Source organism: Schistocerca cancellata, chromosome 3, assembly GCF_023864275.1.
Source record: "Schistocerca cancellata isolate TAMUIC-IGC-003103 chromosome 3, iqSchCanc2.1, whole genome shotgun sequence".
In the NCBI taxonomy this organism is placed as follows: domain Eukaryota; kingdom Metazoa; phylum Arthropoda; class Insecta; order Orthoptera; family Acrididae; genus Schistocerca; species Schistocerca cancellata.
In genome coordinates, this window is record NC_064628.1 from 344,687,479 (window position 1) to 344,709,511 (window position 22,033).

Sequence of the window (22,033 nt, forward strand, 5' to 3'; positions counted from 1 at the left end):
GTCCCCTAGACTTAGAACTACTCAAACCTAACTAACCTAAGGACATCACACACATCCAAGCCCGAGGCAGAATTCGAACCTGCGACCATAGCAACAGCGCCGCTCCCGAGTGAAGCGCCTAGAACCGCTCGGCCACATCGGCCGGCGGCCTCGTTTCAAGGAACGTGTCATTCCGACTGCTTATATTTCCATTCGGTCGCTGGAAAATATTGGGAATGGAGGTTTGAGAAGTATTACTAACAAAGTACATTTCCTTTTACACAAATTGAATTACGTGTGAGAATGTGTCGTGAATTTCTTGAATCACGGAGCCTTATACTCTCATTCAAATGTTATCACACAGGACCAGCCACTTAGAAAGATTTCCAGCCTAGGAGATCAGCCATATCTTCTATTATTTAAAAAAAATTTCTGGCATATTTGTCTTCGGTACATCTTAAAGGATAACACACGCTAAAAAAGACCAAGTTTCAAGATTACATTTTAATATTTATTTTACTTATTTCATAGTTTATGAATTGTGCAATAACAGTTACAGCAAGTATAACTGTCATTCAAAGTGTGCCAAGTGATTTCCGGAGCAATTTAACCTATAACTGGCTGTTCTACGGAAAAGTCGAAGTGTTTGACGGAACATATATTCAGCCAGGTAACTCACAAAATGTTCAGTGCACAGTAGTGAATTTATAATCGTGCTTCTCAGAAATATTCAGTTGCTACTATTGAAGCTGCGCTCCTAGGCTTCTGTTTAACCACACCCTCGGAAGAAAAGCAAAAAATTAGGTATTGCCGTGCGTTAAAGGTCTTTCCGAAACGCGATGTTTTTTCGTTGCGTTTCGTTTCCTAAAGTACCTTGAAGTTCTACGCCTGTGTATAAAACGTTCGTCATTCAAGTAATTGATAAGTTCTACAGCGCCTGTAACCTCCACCTCACTTATCGACCTTAATGACAGTGAAAAATTAAACCGCGTGTACCTAATGGAAATTTGGGAAAAGCAATCGTCACCGAAGTTAATCTGCCGGTAAAGAGGGAGGAAAGGGTTACATCTAAATGAAAGGAAAAATGCAAATGAAACTGGTGGAAATTAATTTTGAAAAGGGTAAAGTTAATAAAGAAAGTAAATGTCCGGCCGTTACGTTAACAATTAACTAGCGGTAATTAGATATTTGAGATTGGGGGGAAATTACGGTCGCCAGCCCTATGGACAATTACTATAGTAACTGAAAAAGAAAGGATATTACACATATAATTAGCACTAGAAGCGTGGCAACTGAAGGTTGACACGTGTAGTCTGAAAACTGAAAGTTTGTCAGAAGTAATAAATTTCCCTACACTCTGACTTAATTTAGCAAAAGAATTAATAAAACCGGAAAATTGAAAGTTAATTTAGTGACTGAAATTAATAGTGAGCTTTGTTTCTGAAACACATCGAAATTCAGTAAAATACGGTTAGTCTTGTGCTACCTCAACAATCATTTGAAAAGCTACTTGAATCTACGCGATTTAGAAATAAGAGATTTAACTTTGAACTTGAATTAAATGATTCTGAACAATTAACTTTAGTAAAATTTAGTACGTACCAAGCTGAGCTGCAGTCACAGGTAAACTAAAATACGGTAACAAAACTCGCACTCTCAATTTGTGCTTGAGTAATCTAAATATTGTAGCCAGCTATGAATACCTTAACTGAACTTTGAAATTAAAGCAGTGAAATCGAATGATATTACTTTAATGCTGGCGTTTGAATTTCAATGACACTCGGGTTCATTCCGGAAAAGGAAGGGACCCTGCTTGGTAATGCAGTTGGAACAATGAGCAACAAAGGTTCACGCTACGTTGCTGCAATTTTGTGAGTAAAATTTAACAATTTGAAAAGCTGAAATCTGCCATACAGTTCTAAAACTTTACGTGCTTCCAGTCTTCCTTGTTGGTTGATTAAAGGTTTGCAGTCGTCGGTCGAGCAGGTGGCGGCAGTCACTCATTGTCGGCCGTCGCTGTTGCAGAAGCTGGATGCTGGCGCGCCTTCTTCTCGACACGGTTACCAGCCGAAACGGGCTCTTGATGTGTGCCAGCTAATGCTCCCGTCCGCGACACCATGTCAGAAACTAATATAGAAAGTCGAGCGCAATTACATGCTGCCAAACCCCGAAAGCGCGGCAACTCGCGGGAGCGTCACACAACACACCTGCTCCACTGCCCTCCTCCAGACAGACTCTCTCTGCTCTGCCTGCACTCCACGCGGCAGAGTTAACAGTACTAAAGATCTTAAACACTTGGGTTCTTCAGCCGACCTATCGATGTAATGGTTCGATAGCATAGTTTTCCCTAGACCAGACCCAGCGTAAAAATACAAATAATATTTACAAACAAACCAATTATACATCGGCATAAATGCATAAATAAATATATATATGCAAATAGTAGAACAATTAAAATATACAAGGACACAGAAACGTCATATCTTCAGGTAACAAAATAAGGAAAAAAAATTGTAGTACAATAGATGGAAATAGGAGGATATGCATTTCCGGCGTTACACACCGATGGAAAGTAGATTGTAACTTGACTCGGAAAAAGTCTCTTCACCAAGGTTGTAGGGTACTTTCACCCAGGGAAAAGCGTGATTTTAACTGGGAAATCTGCGAAAAACCCGAGATACTGTTTTCCTATCCCTGTACACACTTCGTGAAAAAATGTTTTTAAAACTGTCTCGTTTGGGCAGCTTCATGAGTGCTCCGTTGAAGTTTCGTCCTGTGAGATTAGTAACTTTTATAGAAGACTCAATTTTTACTATATGTTGCTCATCGACACCAAGGGATCCCTATAGCCATAGGACAATGACTGTGACGTCAGTAAATTCAGTCGGGATTTGTAGTGGCTTCCAAGTATGCTCTATTAGTGCACATTATTCCTAAAGCACATCTACTTAACTATCGTGGTCTGGAAAAGCTTTTGTCGAAACAATCTTTCCTTGGCTCTAAAACCCATCGACTGTATCTCCTTCTTACATCACGCGAAATACATTAGAAAAAATGAAATCTCCACCTTCGCTTTCCTTCCCATACCACCAAACACCGATAGTAATTAATTTCCTGTGAGGATCTGCACTTTCTTGTAGGATAATTGAATGAAAATGTTTTGTAGTTATAAACACTGTCACCGTCCGTTGTGGCCGAGTGGTTCCAGGCGCTTCAGTCTGGAACCGCGCGACTGCTACGGTCGCAAGTTCGAATCCTGCCTCGGGTATGGATATGAGTGATGTCCTTAGGTTAGTTAGGTTTAAGTAGTTCTAAGTTCTAGGGGACTGATGACCTCAGATGTTAAGTCCCATAGTGCTGAGAGTCCTTTGAAGCATAAACATTGTACCTTAATTTGCTGAGCGTTTTAGACGAACGTGTTTTAGGTCAGCATCACCGACAGCATTTGGAAATTTCTGTATGTTGTATAAATCATTGACAGTATTTAGAAAATCATCTTCAGAAGACACTCATGCGTTCTGCGGCTGCAGGCAATCCCACAACCCTTTGGTAGTTAACTCCATAGCTCTTACAATGGTTACGAATCCTATTGTGAAGTCAGAGCCATGCGTCGAAAACTTATTCTCCTTCCTAGGAATCTGTCGCAGTTCTCGTTTCAGCAGCTGTCGAGGACCATTAAACAACTATATTATTCCACGAAAAAAATCTGTAGTACTTGTACATCGTAGAAGATAAGAAAGTACCGCACAGTAACCATACAGCAACCTACTCTCCTCTTCGAATGCTATCATTTGCCAATATCTTGTTTCTATATCTTAAACTGTTCATGAAGTACAAGAATGTATCGAGTATTTAATTCCTGCTTTATAGTCTGTTCAAGAGAGCGGAATGGAGCGCGCAACATACGATCCATATACTTCGCGAATGCAGCGAGTTAAAGATCCCATCCCAAGTTTAACGAATAGTTCAACATGTTAACAACATTTGGCATGCACCTAACGTGCACAGAACACAAATTCATAGTGACCTCTAATTTTCATCGCAAACTATTAGAATTTCTTGCAGTAGCTTGCTTAATTTTGAAATATCACTGCGATAACTATGACGGCTAACGAAATGATAAGCAGTTCATCACGAAGCTGACGAATAAAGCTACGACGTGCGTGAGAACCAAAATTATTTGCTGAGTAGTTTCCTTAACACGCTGCTCTCTCCTCAACTACATCTGGAAGCGAAACAGCAGTGCGACAGCTGCCCGACCCGCAGCTCAGTTCCGCTGTGTAGCTCCGCTTCAGTACAATGCGGGACTCAGAAGCCCTTCTCGAGCAGTCGGAAATAACAAACAGCAGCTCTGTTGGCAAATCCGTGTTCTTCGTTTCTTCAGTTGCATACCAGACGTCCAGACTGTGTGCACTGTTAAATTTTTATTTTGTGTACTCCGTCGTGTTTCAATTAGAGTCCGAAATAGGTGATACGTTTTACGTAAGATGTCAGAAAAGTGAATAAAATCAGTTTTTATATAATAAAGAGTGTTTCGAATGGAAGTCGGAAGAGAGGATTTATAGAAGTCCTGCCTGTCTAGTTTTATTGTTATCCTACATCTACATCTACATTTATACTGCGCAAGCCACCCAACGGTGTGTGGCGGAGGGCACTTTACGTGCCACTGTCATTACCTCATTTTCCTGTTCCAGTCGCGTACGGTTTGCGGGAAGAACGACTGCCGGAAAGCCTCCATGCGCGCTCGAATTCCTCTAATTTTACATTCGTGATCTCCTCGGAAGGTATAAGTAGGGGGAAGCAATATATTCGATACCTCATCCAAAAACGCACCCTCTCGAAACCTGGACAGCAAGCTACACCGCGATGCAGAGCGCCTCTCTTGTAGAGTCTGCCACTTGAGTTTCCTAAACATCTCTGTAACGCTATCACACTTACCAAATAACCCTGTGACGAAACGCGGCGCTCTTCTTTGGATCTTCTCTATTTCCTCCGTCAACCCGATCTGGTACGGATCCCACACTGATGAGCAATACTCAAGTATAGGTCGAACAAGTGTTTTGTAAGCCACCTCTTTTGTTGATGGACTACATATTCTAAGGACTCTCCCAATGAATCTCAACCTGGCACCCGCCTTACCAACAATTAATTTTATATGATCATTCCACTTCAAATAGTTCCACACGCATACTCCCAGATATTTTACAGAGGTAACTGCTACCAGTGTTTGTTCCGCTATCATACAATCATACAACAAAAGATCCTTCTTTCTATGTATTCGCAATACATTACATTTGTCTATGTTAAGGGTCAGTTGCCACTCCTTGCACCAAGTGCCTATCCGCTGCAGATCTTCCTGCATTTCGCTGCAATTTTCTAATGCTGCAACTTCTCTGTATACTACAGCATCATCCGCGAAAAGCCGCATGGAACTTCCGACACGATCTACTAGGTCATTTATATATATATGGTGAAAAGCAATGGTCCCATAACACTCCCCTTTGGCACGCCAGAGGTTACTTTAAAATCTGTAGGCGTCTCTCCATTGAGAACAACGTGTTGTGCTCTGTATGCTAAAAACTCTTCAATCCAGTCACACAGCTGGTCTGATATTCCGTAGGCTCTTACTTTGTTTTTCAGGCGACAGTACGGAACTGTATCGAACCCCTTCCGGAAGTTAAGGAAAATGGCATCTACCTGGGAGCTGTATCTAATTTTTTTCTGGGTCTCATGAACAAATAAAGCGAGTTGGGTCTCACACGATCGCTGTTTCCGCAATCCATGTTGATTCCTACAGAGTAGATTCTGGATTTCCAGAAATGACATGATACGCGAACATAAAACATGTTCTAAAATTCTACAGCAGATCGATGTCAGAGATATACGTCTATAGTTTTTCGCATCTGCTCGACAACCTTTCTTGAAGACTGGGACTACCTGTGCTCTTTTCCAATCATTTGGAACCTTCCGTTCCTCTAGGTTAGGTTAGTGTTGTTTAACGTCCCATCGACAACGAGGTCATTAGAGACGGAGCGCTAGCTCGGGTTAGGGAAGGATGGGGAAGGAAATCGGCCGTGCCCTTTGAAAGGAACCATCCCGGCATTTGCCTTAAACGATTTAGGGAAATCACGGAAAACCTAAATCAGGATGGCTGGAGACGGGATTGCCGTTCCTCTAGAGACTTGCGTTAGACGGCTGTTAGAAGGCGGCAAGGTCTTTCGAGTAACTCTGTGTAGAATCGAATTGGTATTCCGTCATGTCCAGTGGACTTTCCTCTGTTGAGTGATTTCAGTTGCTTTTCTATTCCTTGGACACTTATTTCGATGTCAGCCATTTTTTCGTTTGTGCGAGGATTTAGAGAAGGAATTGCAGTGCAGTCATCCTCTGTGAAACAGCTTTGGAAAAAGGTGTTTAGTATTTCAGCTTTACGCGTGTCATCCTCTGTTTCAATGCCATCATCATCCCAGAGTGTCTGGATATACTGTTTCGAGACACTTACTGATTTTCTGTCAAGTGGGTACAGAGAATTTTACTTTCGGATTCACTGAACGCTTCACGCATAGCCTTCCTTACGCTAACTTTGAAATCGTTTCGCTTCTGTTTGTCTGAGAGGTTTTGGCTGCGTTTAAATTTGCAGTGAAGTTCTCTTTGCTTTCGCAGTAGTTTCCTAACTTTGTTGTTGAACCACGGTGGGTTTTTCCCGTCCCTCACAGTTTTACTCGGCACGTATCTGTCTAAAACGCATTTTACGATTGCCTTGAACTTTTTCATCTACATCTACATCTACATCCATACTCCGCAAGCCACCTGACGGTGGCACCCAACAACCTGCTTGACCTACCGCCACATTAGGCCTGTAACGACAAGCGGAGGCACGAAGATGAACAATGCAAGAGCAGAGTAGGCTGTGAGACGACGTCAGCCAACAGTACGCTGACTAGGCCCGCACCACGACAGCAGCGGCCTCTACAAGAAGAGAATATAAGCGCCGCTCTTGGCAGCCTCGGCCGGACACTAGAAGAAAGTACTAGAAGAGCCGTGGCTTGTGAACCAAATGAAAGTGTGTGATTAAATCGCATGGACATAGTACATAGCGAAAAACAGTTATTTGCGTGTCGCCAATTGCTTGCGTCACGACATTGTAAATCAAAGTTAAGTATTGCCAGCCGGCCGTTGTGGCCAAGCGGTTCTAGGCGCTTCAGTCTGGAACCGCGCGACCGCTACTGTCGCAGATTCGAATCCTGCCTCGGGCATGGATGTGTGTGATGTCCTTAGGATAGTTAGGTTTAACTAGTTCTAAGTTCTAGGGGACTGATGACTTCATATGTTAAGTCCCATAGTGCTCAGAGCCATTTGAACCATTTTTAGTTACATATTGCCAATTCAATTACTGTAATAAACTCCATTAATATGATTTGCTTGTATGTTGTCTAGCTTTCCGAGAACAGCTGTAACCTCCCCCTCACTTATCATCATTAATGGTAGTGAAAAATTAAACCGCGTGTACCTAATGGAAATTTGGGAAAAGCAATCGTCACCGAAGTTAATCTGTCGGTAAAGAGGGAGGAAAGGTTTACATCTAAATGAAAGGAAAAATGCAAAAGAAACTGGTGGAAATTAATTTTGAAAAGGGGTAAAGTTAATAAAGAAAGTAAATGTCTGGCCGTTACGTTAACAATTAACTAGCGGTAATTAGATATTAGAGATTTGGGGGAAATTACGGTCGCCAGTCCTATGGACAATTACTATAGTAACTGAAAAAGAAAGGTTATTACACATATAATTAGCACTAGAAGCGTGGCAACTGAAGGTTGACACGTGTAGTGTGAAATCTGAACGTTTGTCAGAAGTAATAAATTTCGCTACACTCTGACTTAATTTAGCAAAAGAATTAATGAAACCGGAAAATTGAAAGTTAATTTATTGACTGAAATTAATAGTGAGATTAGTTTCTGAAGCACTACGAAATTCAGTAAAATAAGGTTAGTCTTGGGCTGCCTCAACAATCATTTCAAAAGCTACTTGAATCTACGCGATTTAGAAATAAGAGATTTAACTTTGAACTTGAATTAAATGATTCTGAACAATTAACAATAGTAAAATTTAGTACGTACCAAGCTGAGCTACAGTCACCGGTAAGCTAATATACAGTATGGTAACAAAACTCGCACTCTTAATTTGTGCTTGTGTAATCTAAATATTGTAGCCAGCTATGAATACTTTAGCTGAACTTTGAAATTAACACAGTCAAATGGAATGATATTACTTTAATGCTGGCGTTTGAATTTCAACGACACTCGGGTTCATTCTGGAAAAGGAAGGGACCTTGCTTGGTAATGCAATTGGGACAATGAGCAACAAATATTCATGCTAAGTTGCTGTAATTTTAGTTATGAAAATGGAACAGTTTGAAAAGCTGAGGTCTGCCATACAGTTCTAAAACTTTGCGTGCTACCAGTCTTCCTTGTTGGTTGATTTAAGGTTTGAAGCCGTCAATCGAAGTGGTGGCGACAGTCACTCATTGTCGGCCGTCGCTGTTGCAGAAGCTGGATGTTGGCGCGCCTTCTTCTCGACACGGTCACCAGGCGAAACGGGCTCTTGATGTGCGCCAGCTAATGCTCCCCGTCCGCGACACCGTGTCAGAAACTATCATAGCGAGTCGAGCGCAATTACATGCTGCCAAACCCCGAAAGCGCGGCAACTCGCGGGAGCGTCGCACAACACACCTGCTCCACCGCCTTACTCCTGCCAGCCTCTCCCTCTGCCCGCGTTCCACGCGACAGAGTTAACACTACCAAAGATCCTAAACATTTTGGTTCTCCACACGACCTATCGATGTATTCGTTCCATAGCATAGTTTTCCCTAGGCAAGACCCAGCGTAAAACTACAAATAATATTTACAACACAAACCAATTATACATCGACATAAATGCATAGTAAATAAAATAGTAAAACAATTACAATACATAAAGGCACAGAAATGTTATATCTTCAGGTAACAAAATAAGGAAAAAAATTTGCAGTGCAATAGATGGAAATAGGAGGATATGCATTTCCGGCGTTACACAGCTTCCTAAGACGCAAATGGGCAAGACACCACAAGGCCGGATAGTCAAGAGTCTACTGAGTTTTGTGTTGGAGGCGGCGAAACCCATTGTGAGAGAAAATGTGACACGAAGTACTCCAGGAATATTTGGTTCTGGGAAAAAAGGACCGTGAGGCGGGACCCGTTCACAGGTGGTGGCCAGAACACTGTCTCCCAGTGGGCTACAACAAATCTGAGCCGTGCGGCTCAACTTCCTTCGAATTCCAGGAGTCTCTCTGTCCTTTATTTGCTCACTTCTGATATATTCCTATACGGATGAAGGCGCACGCGTCGCGCCGGCAGCTCGATTCCAACGACGGTGGCCGAGGGAGGGCGCAAGAGGAAGTGACAGCAGCAGCTAGGAAGTGAGGAGGCGGCCCCATCGTTTTTCAGAACGGTAGGGCCACAGGTGTTGGCGTCCGGTCGAAGGGGTCCATTGCCCGCCATGGTCGTTTTTTCTGCTAATGATCTTCTTTAACTTCCGTTTTCTGCTGGACTGGCTGTAGCGCTGTGTTTCCGGACACAAATTTTGATCTTAGATGCAAATTCTGACTTACGGCTTAGCTGTTTGCTTACGTGGATTACTGAAAGAATGAGACTGGATAGTGTCGCCTTGTTGGCTATTGTGCTATATTTATCAAATTAATTTGAAGTCCTACCCGGTATTCTATTCTGAATGCTTCAGGGTAATGGGTGTATGTCATTAACTCCAGCAGTGAACTGTGTAAGTGGCCGTTTCCTCGAGTTGACCTAAATTGCGCGGCTGTTTGCTTTAACCTTCGCATCTGTCGGCTAACACTTGATCTGTTCTCGTTCTCCACAACATCTCTCTGGTGTTTTCGATCGGTATGGCTGCGTAGAGTTGCGGGCCTTGGTTTCTGCTCATTGCCTTTTGAGCAACTGCTAGCTCAGCGTTGCCATTCAGACTGGTATTTTACGAAGGTACCATATTATTTCGCACCGGAGGTATAATCCTCTGCAGTGTGTGTTTATTGAAACTATTCTGGAATTTTTTCTTTTTTTGAGTCATCAGTCTTCTGAGTATTTTGATGCGCTCCGCCACGAATTCCTCTCCCCTTTCAACTTCTTCATCTCAGAGTAGTACTTGCAACCTACGTCCTCAATTATTTACTGGATATATTCCAATCACGCCGGCCATGGTAACCGAGCGGTTCTAGGCGCTATAGTCGGGAACCGCGCGACTGCTACGGTCGCAGGTTTGAATCCTGCCTCGGGCATAGATGTGTGTGATGTCCTTACGTTAGTTATGTTTAAGTAGTTGTAAGTTCTAGGGGACTGATGACCTCATATGTTAAGTTCAATAGTGGTCAGAGCCATTCCAATCTCTGGCTTCCTCTAAAGTTTTTGCCCTCTACAGCTCCCTCTAGCACGAGGGACATCATTCCCTGATGTCTTAACAGGTGTCCTATCAGCCTGCCCCTTCTCCTTGTCAGTGTTTTCCACATATTCCTTTCCTCTGCGATTCTGCGCAGAACCTCCTCATCCGTTACCTTATGAGTCCACATAATTTTCAACATTCGTCTGTAGCACCATACCTCAAATGTTTCGATTGTTTTCTGTTCCGGTTTTCCACAGTCTGTGTTTCACTATCATAAAATGCTGTGCTCCAAACGTACATTCTCAGAAATTTCTTCCTCAAATCAAGGCCTATGTTTGATACTAGTAGCCTTTCGCTTGGTCAGAAATGGTCTTTTTGCAAATGCTAGTCTGATTTTCTTGTCCTCCCTGCTCCGTCCTTCATTGGTTATTTTGCTGCCTAGGTAGTAGAATTCTTTAACTTCATCTACTTCGTGATCATCAATCCTGATGTTATGTCTCTCGCTGTTCTCATTTCTGCTGCATCTCATCACTTTCGTCTTTCTTCGATATACTCTCAGTCCATATTCTCTATTCATTAGACTGTTCATTCCATTCAGCAGATAATGCACCTCTTCTTCACTTTCATTTAGAACAGCAATATCATAAGCAAATGGTGTCATTGATATCTTTTCAGTTTGAATTTTAATCCCACTCTTGAACCTTTCTTTTATTTCCATCATTGCTTCTTCGATGTGCAGGTTGAACAGTAGTGACGAAAGACTACATCCGTGTCTTACGCTCTTCGTAATTCGAACACTTCGTTCTTCGTAGTCCACCCTTATTATTCTCTCATGGCTCTTGAACATGTTGTAGTATATTACCCATATATCTCTATAGCTTACCCTTACATTTCTCAGAATTTCTAACATCTTCCACCGTTTTACACTGTCGAACACTTTTTCCAGGACGACAAATCCTATGAACGTGTCTTGATTTTTCTTTCAGTCTTGCTTCCATTATCAACTGCAACGTGAGGATTGCCTGTCTGGTGTCTTTACCTTTGCTAAAGCCAAACTGATCATCGGCTAACCCATACTCAGTTTTCTTTCTCATTCTTAGGTACATTACTCTTGTAGAAACTTGAATTCATGAGGTGCTGGTGTGACAATTCTCGCACTTGTCAGCTCTTGCAGTCTTTGAAAATGTGTGATGACATTTTTCCGAAAGTCTGATGGTATGTCGCTAGACTCATACGTTCTACACACCGATGTGAACAGTCGTTTCTTTCCCTCTTCCCTCAATGATTTTAGAAATTCTGATGGAATGTTAACCATCCCTTCTCCGCTATTTGACGTTAAGTCCTCCAAAGCTCTCTTAAATTCTGATTCTAATACTAGATCCCTATCTTTTCTAAATCGACTCGTGTTTCTTCTTCTAACACATCAGACAAATCTTTCCCTTATAGAGGCCTTCAATGTACTCTTTCCACCTATCTCCCCTCTCCTCTGCGTTTAAATTCTTGTTGCGCTCTTAATGTTACTACTCTTCTTTCTAATTTCAACAAACGCTGTTTTCACTCTCTATATGCTGAATCAGTCCTTGTGACAATCATTTATTTTTCGATTTCTTCACATTTTTCATGCAGCCTTTTCGTCTTACCTTCCCTGCTCTTACTGTTCATTTGATTCCTCATCGACTTATATTCCTGAATTTCCCTGAAAATTTTTGTATTTCCTTTATTCATCGATCAACTGAAGTATTTCTTCTGTTATCCGTGGTTTCTTCGAAGTTACCTTCTTTCTACCTTTGTTTTTCTTTCCAACTTCTGTGATTGCCCTTTATAGAGAGGTCCATTCAGCTGTACTGCCTACTGAGCTATTATTTACTGCTGTATCTAAGCCTTATAGAATTCCAAGCGGATCTTGTCATTCATTAGAACTTCCATATCCTCCTTCTTTTAGCATTGATCCTTCCTGGCTAATCTCTTAAACTTCAACTTACACTTCATCACTGCTGCATTGTGATCTGAGTTTATATGTGCTCCTGTATACGCCTTACAACCCAGTTTCTGATTTTGGAACATCTGTCTGACCATGATGAAATCTAACTGAAATTCTCCCGTATCATCCTCCTTTTCCAAGTGTACATTCTCCTCTAGTGATTCTTGAACAAAGTATTCGCTATTACTAGCTGAAATTTATTACAGAACTCAATTAGTCTTTTTCCTCTCTCATTCCTTATCCCAGCCAATATTCTCCTACAGCTGCAATCCAGTACCCCATGACCATTAACTTTCATCTCCCTTTACGTACAGTATTACCCTTTCAATATCCTCATATACTTTCTCTGTCTCTTCATCTTCAGCTTGCGACGTCTGCATGTATAGCTGAACTATCGTTGTCGGTGTTGGTTTGCTGTCGATTCTTATGAGAACACCCCGGTCACAGAACTGTTCACAGTTACACACTCTCTGCCTTACCTTCCTATTCATAACGAGTACTACTCCCGTTACAGTATTTTCTGCTCGTGTTGATATAACCCTACAGTCATCTGAGCAGAAATCTTTGTCTTCTTTCCATTTCATTCCACTGATCCCTACTATATCGCCGGCCGGTGTGGCCGAGCGGTTCTAGGCGCTTCAGTCTGGAACCGCGCGACAGCTATCGTCACAGGTTCGAATCCTGCCTCGGGCATGGATGTGTGTGATGTCCTTAGGTTAGTTAGGTTTAAGTAGTTCTAAGTTCTAGGGGACTGATGACCTCAGAAGTTAAGTCCCATAGCGCTCAGAGCCATTTTGAACCTACTATATGTAGATTGAGCCTTTGCATTTCCCTTTTCAGATTTTCTGGCTTCCTTACCACGTTAAAGCTTTTGAAATTCCACGCACCGGGTCGTATAACGTTATTCTGTCGTTAGTTATTCAATCTTTTTCTTATCGTCGACTCCCACTTGGCAGTCACCTCCAGGAGATCCGAATGGAAGACTATTCGGGATTTTTTGTCAATGGAGAGATCATCATGACACTTTTTGCGTTACAGACTACTGGTACAGAACCGGCCGTTAACACGCGCCTTAGTGTGTTTTCGTTTTGCCGTCGTGAGGGCCACACATCGAAGATGAGGACGCCGGTGAGACAGGGGAAGAACGGTCGGACCTGCGACAACGGGGGGACGGCGGCTCGGCGGATGGCTCACCGAATGAAGAGACACGTGCAGGAATTATACATAACTGAAACCTTGCCTTGAACGTGTACCTAGGGCGGAGGCTCTCAGATGTTTTTTCTCTCTTTTCTCAAACCGTTGATACTTAAAAAGTTTTATTGTTGTTTCGTAACTGAAGGAAATTGGAAGATTTTATTAAATATGATGGAAACATGTTGAGTTTAATATTTTACAAAATTATACATAATTCGTAGCTTGCCTTGAAGGTATGTTAATAGCGTCCCTTAAATGGTGGTTTTTGTTAAATCGATAAAATATCTTTTTAAGAAAAAAAAACGGGTTGCTCTTAACTGTCAGAAAAGTGTAGATTTAGATGGTTAACATTACTTTTAAGGATTTGGTAATTGTTGAAAGGTGGCTACACTGAGCCACAGTGCCAAAGATCGCGCCAGAGAGTATTGTTCCGCCGCCTCCACTGGCAGTGCCTATTGAGAGGTAGCGGCAGGCAGTTATGCCGAGAAGTTATGGTGGACACTGCTTGTCGCTGAAGTTGGAGTGAGATGGGGTAGTAGTGAGTGTTTGTTCCATGTTTTATGCAGCTATTTGATGGGAGAGATAGCAGATGTTATTCTAATGGAGACATTGTAATGATCAGAGTGCATTTCGTCAATATAAATTAAGGTAACAAACTACTTTTATTTTTCTCTCTCATTATTTCAGTGACCTAAATAATGCATCATTACAGGTTCAGTCAATAAAGCATCTGGCGTGTGTTCTTGTATTAGAGTGTAATTCTGGTTTTCTTGCGCAATTATAGTATTTCTAATTTTCTTTTATCACGTCAGTATAATTGGTATTTAAAAATTCTTGTCTTGTTGAAGAAGAACCGTGCCAGATGTGCGTTGAGTCATACTACCACATACAGAACAGCTACACTTGTGTTTGTTGTTTCGTAGGTTTTATAGTTGCTGGGGACTTAATTAATTAATTGTGCTAACAGAAATTTTCTTACATTCTTTGTTGTCATTCTAAGCAGTCAGATTGCGTACTAAAACTAGTCAGGGCAAGCCGTTTACGACACAGCGTAATCGGACTGACAGCTACTAAAAAAAATTTTTTCATTAAGATTTAATAGAGCCCCCATGCATTGTGAACGGTCCTCAAGCGCTTTAGTTGAACTGTGAGTTATGCTAAGTGTTTTTATGTAAATTATTTTTCTTAAGTGAAAATTTTTCAGTTGAAAATTCTTCGATCTTGATTAATTAAAGCGTGTAAACAAAAGGGTGAAACATGCTTTCCCTGAACCTTGTCCAGCCGTGCCTCGTTCCCTTGGCCTTATTTCTAAACCTGTTATCACGTTTTATGTAGCCATGTAAAAAGTCGCGTCCTCCACGCAATGCAGTGGGCACGTTTGTAGCAGTCAGAGAATTAACGTACTAAGTGAAGCTATAGGTCTATAATTTTCTAGTGTGTCATTTGGTTTCAGTAAGCCTACCTCTGTTCCCCGTATCATTTCATACGGTATTGCCTGTTTACTGAATGTTTGCGACAGACTCAGTCAATCACATTTTCACATACTCGCCAGGGCAATGAGAGAGGAATTCTGCGTGAATGCCATCAAAGCCGCGGACATTCTCTGGTTTCATTTGCTTTATGGCAGTCGTTTAATCATCAGTGCTGAATGGTAGAGAATATTCAGTTTCAGATTACCAATCTGTTTTGTGTGCCTTTAAATTCTTCCTAGGATGTGTACAGGGCGAGTCTGAATTCTAATAACAAACTTCTGTTTAGTCATCTGGATTATACAGCAAACGAGACAGCATACGTGGCCTGCTTAGAGTTACCAGTTTGAATTGCGGATGATGTCTTTAGAGGCCTTCCCTCATGGTAATAACGAAGAGTAGAAGTTTTGGAAATCACTCAACCGAGTCCATTCTGATGTCGCAAGGGGTTATAGTAATCTCCAGAAAAAGGCTCTCATTGTGGAGGTTGTGTCTTTTGAATCTATTCTGAGTCTCGTGCACCATGGAGGACTTAGCAGATGACTAGTTCTACTGAGTTTCCCATGATTCGGTCAGGACCCGATTTATATCTGGAGCGTTTATATAGAGTCCTTTATTATGATGTACTATGTGTTACTTGCTTTTGAGACGATAATGAATAAATAAAAATTATTAAACGCCCCGGTTTACACAAAAAGTTGGTCCCGAGTCGCACGTTTTATAGTGAAATTCGGTTTCTGTTTCAACTGAACCCTCGACACCATTTGCTTTGGACGTGTTTGTAAAGACGAAAAATCAAGTATTCTCTGTCATAACTCAGAAATAATTCGCATATTTTCTTAGAGGCTATGAACGGCAACCAAAGACTGTATGTAACTTAGGAGACGGACCTGTTACTTGTTAGCGCTCGTTCAGCGACCTTCGACGGCCCTCGTTTAGTGGTTCTTCTAATGTTTCACTGAGGATGTAGTCATTGAAGGTTACAGTCACTACAACCGCTTATTAAGTTTAATGAAAAGAGTTAAATCTTCACTATACAGCTCTTTTATACACAAATAAAGTTATGAATGTCGGTGTTTGAAGCGCCAGAGATTTATATGCACTTCTTGCAGGTAATGTGCAGTTAGAATGTTAATTTCTGTGATGTTCTGACTCATTACAACTTAATATTTTTCTGGCAAAAGAATCCGCATTTTTCAAGATTTCAGGACAGTTTATTTAGAAATGGTAAATATTCTGAAAATCCCAAAATGATGTGGATGTTCGCTCTATAAAATGTTGTGCTGCACTGATACTTTTCCTACTGTGAGGTTTCCCATGGCTTTTCCCACTGCTGGTTTGCCTCTTTGTTTGGAACGTGGAGAATCTGTATAAATAGCGGATTCGCTTCTTTTATGCTTTCTTTTGCGACTCCATTTACTACTTCATTTTGTCGAGTATCTGAGTACCAGTTTAACTACATTACATGAATGGTTTTATTTTGTTCGCATTCTTTCATTCATAGGCGTCGGCATAAATTTTTCCAAGAGTGGGCAAGATTCAAAACCAGCAATTCTCTATGTAAGTGATTTAGTGAGTTAGCAAAAGTGCAGTACTCAAGGAACTAAATTTAACGAGAACTACACAAAACTTATTGCATCCGAAAAGACTCAGAGTATGCTTGGTATTTCTAAGGTAGGTTACGTTGGTACCTAAACGGTAAGCATGTTTCAATAGTATGTGCCAAGCACACCTTTTTATGTTATTAATATATCGATCTGACCATTTTTAACCAACGATCTCAAATTACAGCAATCCCGGATATCCAACGAGTTGTGGAACAAAACTAGAAAACAGATTCACCTGCCTCGAGATGACTGGGTGTTTGTGTTGTCCTCATCATTTCATCATCATCCCGGAAAGTGGCGAAATTGGACTGAGCAAAGATTGGGTAATTGTACGGGCGCTGATAACCACGCAGTTGAGCGCCCCACAAACCAAACATCATCATCATCATCATTAGAAAACAGACACAAAAATAATTTTTCATTCTTTCACAAATTCAGAACTAGGCAATAAATTTCAGAACTACTAAGAAAATCATGGTGTACATCAACAAAAACTCCACGTCAGTATCCCCCGAAGTGGGAAAACAGGTAATAAACGTAAAAAAATCTTACTGAATTTGGATGTCACCTGTAACACTTTCTTCATTCGTGTGTACCTGTCGCCAATGTAGAATATTGTACCATAGACTCAACGTTGAGGATGAAACTTCCTTGCAGATTAAAACTTTGTGCTGGACCGAGACTCGAACTTGGGACCTTTGCCTTTCACGGGCAAGTGCTCTACCAACTGAGCTACCCAAGCACGACTCACTCCCTGTCCTCACAGCTTTACTTCTACCAGTGCCTCGTCTCCTACCTTCCAAACTTTACAGAAGCTCTCCTGCGAACCTAGCAGAACCAGCACTCCTGAAAGAAAGGAGTCGTGCTTGGGTAGCTCAGTTGGTAGAGCAGTTGCCCGCGAAAGGCAAAGGTCCCGAGTTCGAGTCTCGGTCCGGCACACAGTTTTAATCTGCAACGAAGTTTCATATCAGCGCACACTCCGCTGCAGAGTGAAAATCTCATTCAAGGTTGAGGATGTTTGGTGGCCGGTATCCCTCCCCTTTCTACAAAACAACAGCACACATGTATTAACAGGGTTCATTATTTACATAAAGAGGAAGCTACTTATCTTTAAGAGAGTCCACGTGTTGTGGTACAAGCTCTTCAATATTACTCCACGTTATCCTGAATGCTGGTGAAGTGCAAGTCCTACTATGCGATAAATGACAGACGCCAAACTGGAGTCCTAGTTGTTGCATCAGTGAGTTAGCTAGTGACTGAGCGACTGTGCTAGTGACTGAAAGACTGAGCTAGTGGTTGAGATTGAGACTGAGCCCTCCAGTCAATGGCATCGATCTAAATACTAGCGGTCGAGACACTGTTAGTGGCGTGTTGCTTGCGAGTCTGTCTTTGGCCTCTCTCCTGATAGGCGCGCTTGATCAGCTCCTGCTATCTGCCAGCAAGTTGCATGATATTTTCTGTTTTCGACTGATATGTTTTGGATTAAGTATAGACGTACACTCCTAAAATATAAGATGTCTTGAGTTCCTCTAAGTGTAATTCAACAGCTCTGCCGTGCAAAACTTAATGAAGAAGCAGCAAGCCATCACAGGTTTTCTTTTTACCACTGACAAATGGTAAATTGGTATTGTCATTCTGTTCTGTATCAAGGGGAGGGGACATACAGATACTTGTGTAAAATTGAATGAAGAAGCGGCAAGAATGGGCATAATTTGCGGTGAAGACGAAGACAACTAAGAAAACCCAAGAGATATAGTGATTGCTTAAGGTGCAGTATTTCTAGACGCAGTATTAAACTTGCAATTTTATGTAGTCTTAGACAATGACTGCTAGAAACACCAGAGAATTCTGTAATGAATAAAAAGCCTTCATCAAGGTTCCAGAAGGGAGAAAGCGCCGCGTCTTGTCCCTCTAGATCCCCATCTCCCCTTACCCTTGCAGACGCCTTTTCTTTCATTATTAATTACATTGTGTCATAAATATAGCTGTTGTCACATTTCCACTAGCTAGATATGCTCCAAAACACTTCTGGAATCGGCTAGAATTAATGTTTTGAACCCTTTTCTTAATCCAATCATAGTACATCTCAAATTACCGTTAGTTCTGCAGCATAAAGAGTAATTAATTGCAGTAAAGAAATTTTTTTCGCTAGTGCAACGTAGGGCAATAACATGACAAGAATTTACCCTCCGCTGCTGGTGGCGAGTTACATTGGGAATCTTTGGCAATGCTAGCCACTCTTGGTGGAGACACGTCAGATCCTGGGACGTACGCCAACACGCCACACATCACATAGTGGCCTCGAAAGCCTAAAAAATTCTGACTGCGACCTTATTACGCTGTTCAGCATTGGAAACAACCTTCTGTAATTTAGACGTGTTACTTCCTCAAGTGGACGATGGTCATAATTAGTGAACAAATAGAGAAGTATACCGATTTTAGTCGCAGAAGCCCATCGGTCAAGTAGTCGTATTAGTACGAAGCGACGATTCACTAACTTTTACTGAATGCTGCACTACACAGATACATGGCACTACTTTATCTGCATAGTCACCAAGTCACAGCTGTGGCAACGCTTTTACCGTTAGAGAATCTCTTTCTCTCCAGATGTTCTTCCATCTTATCGAAAAGATGGAAATCATGCTGTCTTCTAGCGCGACGCACGAGAAATATTGCAGCTTTAATAGTGTCTATATCTCTTGGACTTTCCTGGTTGTCCTCTTCTTCATTGCTAAATTATATCGATTCCTTGATGCGGATCTGCCGTGGAGGAACAAACTCACCCAAGCCTGTGCGGAGTTGGTCAAACTGCGGGCATCATTTCGCTATAGCTGGACGCGACATTGTATTTGATCCTTTTATCGCCATAATTTCATGGTGAATCTGTGTAATTTAAAGGATTTTTCACACACGAATAGTAGTGTTCCACACTGCGATATAACAGAACTGATTCTGTAGCAAATCTTGAACATCTATTCTTTTCTGACGATGCCCCAGCCTTGTGTCGCAATGGTCTTAGCTTGGAACATACTTTCTCAGTTCGCTAGGTGTGTTTCTTTGCATGGCCCAGTAGGATTAGTAGTTCATATTCGTATCGGGTCTCCAGCTGGAGCATAGCGTCGTCTTGACATAATATTTCAGCGGTCCACGTGGCCGCCACCTTCAAGTGAGCAAGCTGTCGCACTAACTCACGAGAACTGAAATCAAACACGCAGCGGCGGCTCCATTATACACCGGGTGTAGGTCCACCGAGCGTGCGCGAAGGTAAACTGTCCTCTAGCGCACCAGTGGTGAAAATTCCCTGAAACAATAAATCGATATCAGACACTGTCAGCACCTTTTCATGACCAAACAAAGACAGTTTTTTTTTAATGTCAACAAAACAGGTTTCCATCTCTTACATAAAGGATGCCCCTTGTCTCTGTTTATAACATGGTCAGATAGCCGGATTTCAATACCTTCTTTCACTACACAGTTCCAACAACGCGGCACATGGAGAACTATTTGTGTCGCATCGCTCAACATTTTGTGTCCTTCAGTGAGACAATGTTCGGTAACCGCAGATTTTTCTGTTTGAAATAAACGCTTGCGGCGATGGTAATTGATTTGATATTAAAAGTGTTTTGCGTCCGCCAGCTAAGACTAGAGCGCTGCTGAGCTCAGTGAAGGATGACTTTGGTTTGAGGAAGTCCGGTGTCTACAAAATTTCCTGCCATTGTGGAAAAGCCTGTACTGCTCCAAGATCGATGCGTGGAGCACCATCGCCACACGCGTTTATTTCAGCCAGAAAAATCTGCGGTTGCGAAACACTGTCTTACTGAAGGACATAAAATGCAATACGATGAGGCACATGTGGTTGCCCCTTTCCCGACATTGAGACTGTGTAGTGAAAGAAGCAATTGAAATTCGGCTATCTGGCAATAATGTAAACAGAGATAACGGATATCCATTGTGCAAGAGTTGGAACCCTGCTGTGTTTGATATTAAAAGACAACGGTCTTTGTTTCGGTTATCAAAAGGTGCCTGCAGTCACCACCTGTGCATTGTCGTTCTTTGCGCTAAAGGGCAGTTACCTTAGCACACGCACTGTGGACGTACAGGCGGAACGCAATGGAGCAGCCGCTGCGTGTATGATTTCCGTTCTAGTGAGTCAGTGCGATGCCTTAGTCACCTGAAGATGACGGCCAGGTGGAACAGCGAAATACAGGTTGTTTCAAAAAGCACTTTACAACTTTGACAGTTCGTGTAAATTAATTTACAGTACCTACAGAGGTGACTGTAGTGTCAATTTGTAGGGAAACGCATCAAGTTCTGTTTCGCGTAGTTAGCTAGTGCCGAATCGCACCCTAAGGAGCTCTAGCGGCAGATGCGTTAAATATGGCTGCCTTCAATGGACCCGAGCGTGCTAGCTGTGTTTTTTGGTTTGAAGAATCGAAGTCGGCGACAACAGTTCAGCGTGATTTCCTTACCAAGTACGCTAAGGATCCTCCCAGTAGGCCTACAATTTATGAGTGGCACAAATGTTTTGTAGAAACAAGGTTCTCGGTTAGACATGGGAAATCAACAAGTCGTCCAAGCACATCTGACGACGTCGTTGAACGAGTGAGACAACGTTTTGTCAACAGCCCTACGAAATCACCCCGGCGTGCTCCTTGCGAACTGGAGATCCCACATACGATTGTTTGGTGATTGTTGAGAAACCGTTTGCATTTGAAACCGTACAGATCAACGATTGTACAAGCAATAAAATTTCTCGCAAGAACTTCTGTGCGGTTATGTTAAGTCGATTACATGGGAATGAAAATTTCTTGTACAAAATCATCTTTTCTGACGAGTCGACTTTTCAATTGTCTGGCAAGGTTAACACACACCACTGTAGGATTTGGGGCAGTGAAAATCCACATCAAACATTGCAACATGTTCGTGATAGCCCTAAACTGAAATTTTTTTGGGCAGTCAGCATGAACTTAGTGTACGGCCCCTTTCCTCCGTTAGAGAACCGTCAACGGGATAGTGTACCTGGATATGTTACAACAATTTTTCATACGACAGATCGATGAGGATGACCAAGAATGAAATGTTTACTTCATGCAAAATGGTGCACTACCCCACTACCGGTTCACGCCCTGATTTTTTCAGTGACCGCTTTCCAGGTCAATGGATTGGCCATGATGCGCCAGTTACATGGCCCCACGTTCCCCAGACCTGACAACACTCGATTCATCAAAGATATCGTGTTTGTACCTCCTGTGCCGGCTCCTCTACCTGAATTTAGAGCAAGAATTTACGACGCTACTGTGCAAGTTACACCTGCAATGGTACAGCGGGTTTGGGAGGTAACTAACTTCCGATGGGATGTGTGTAGGATAAACCAACAG

The 22,033-nt window shown here is 42.1% G+C and overlaps 1 non-coding gene across 1 annotated transcript; it reads left to right on the forward strand.

The window, feature by feature from the left end:
• Window positions 1-17,518: 17,518 nt before the first annotated feature.
• Window positions 17,519-17,593, forward strand: Trnas-cga (transfer RNA serine (anticodon CGA)). The gene has a single exon. It is a non-coding gene; the product is annotated as a tRNA-Ser (tRNA).
• The last annotated feature ends 4,440 nt before the right edge of the window (window positions 17,594-22,033 follow it).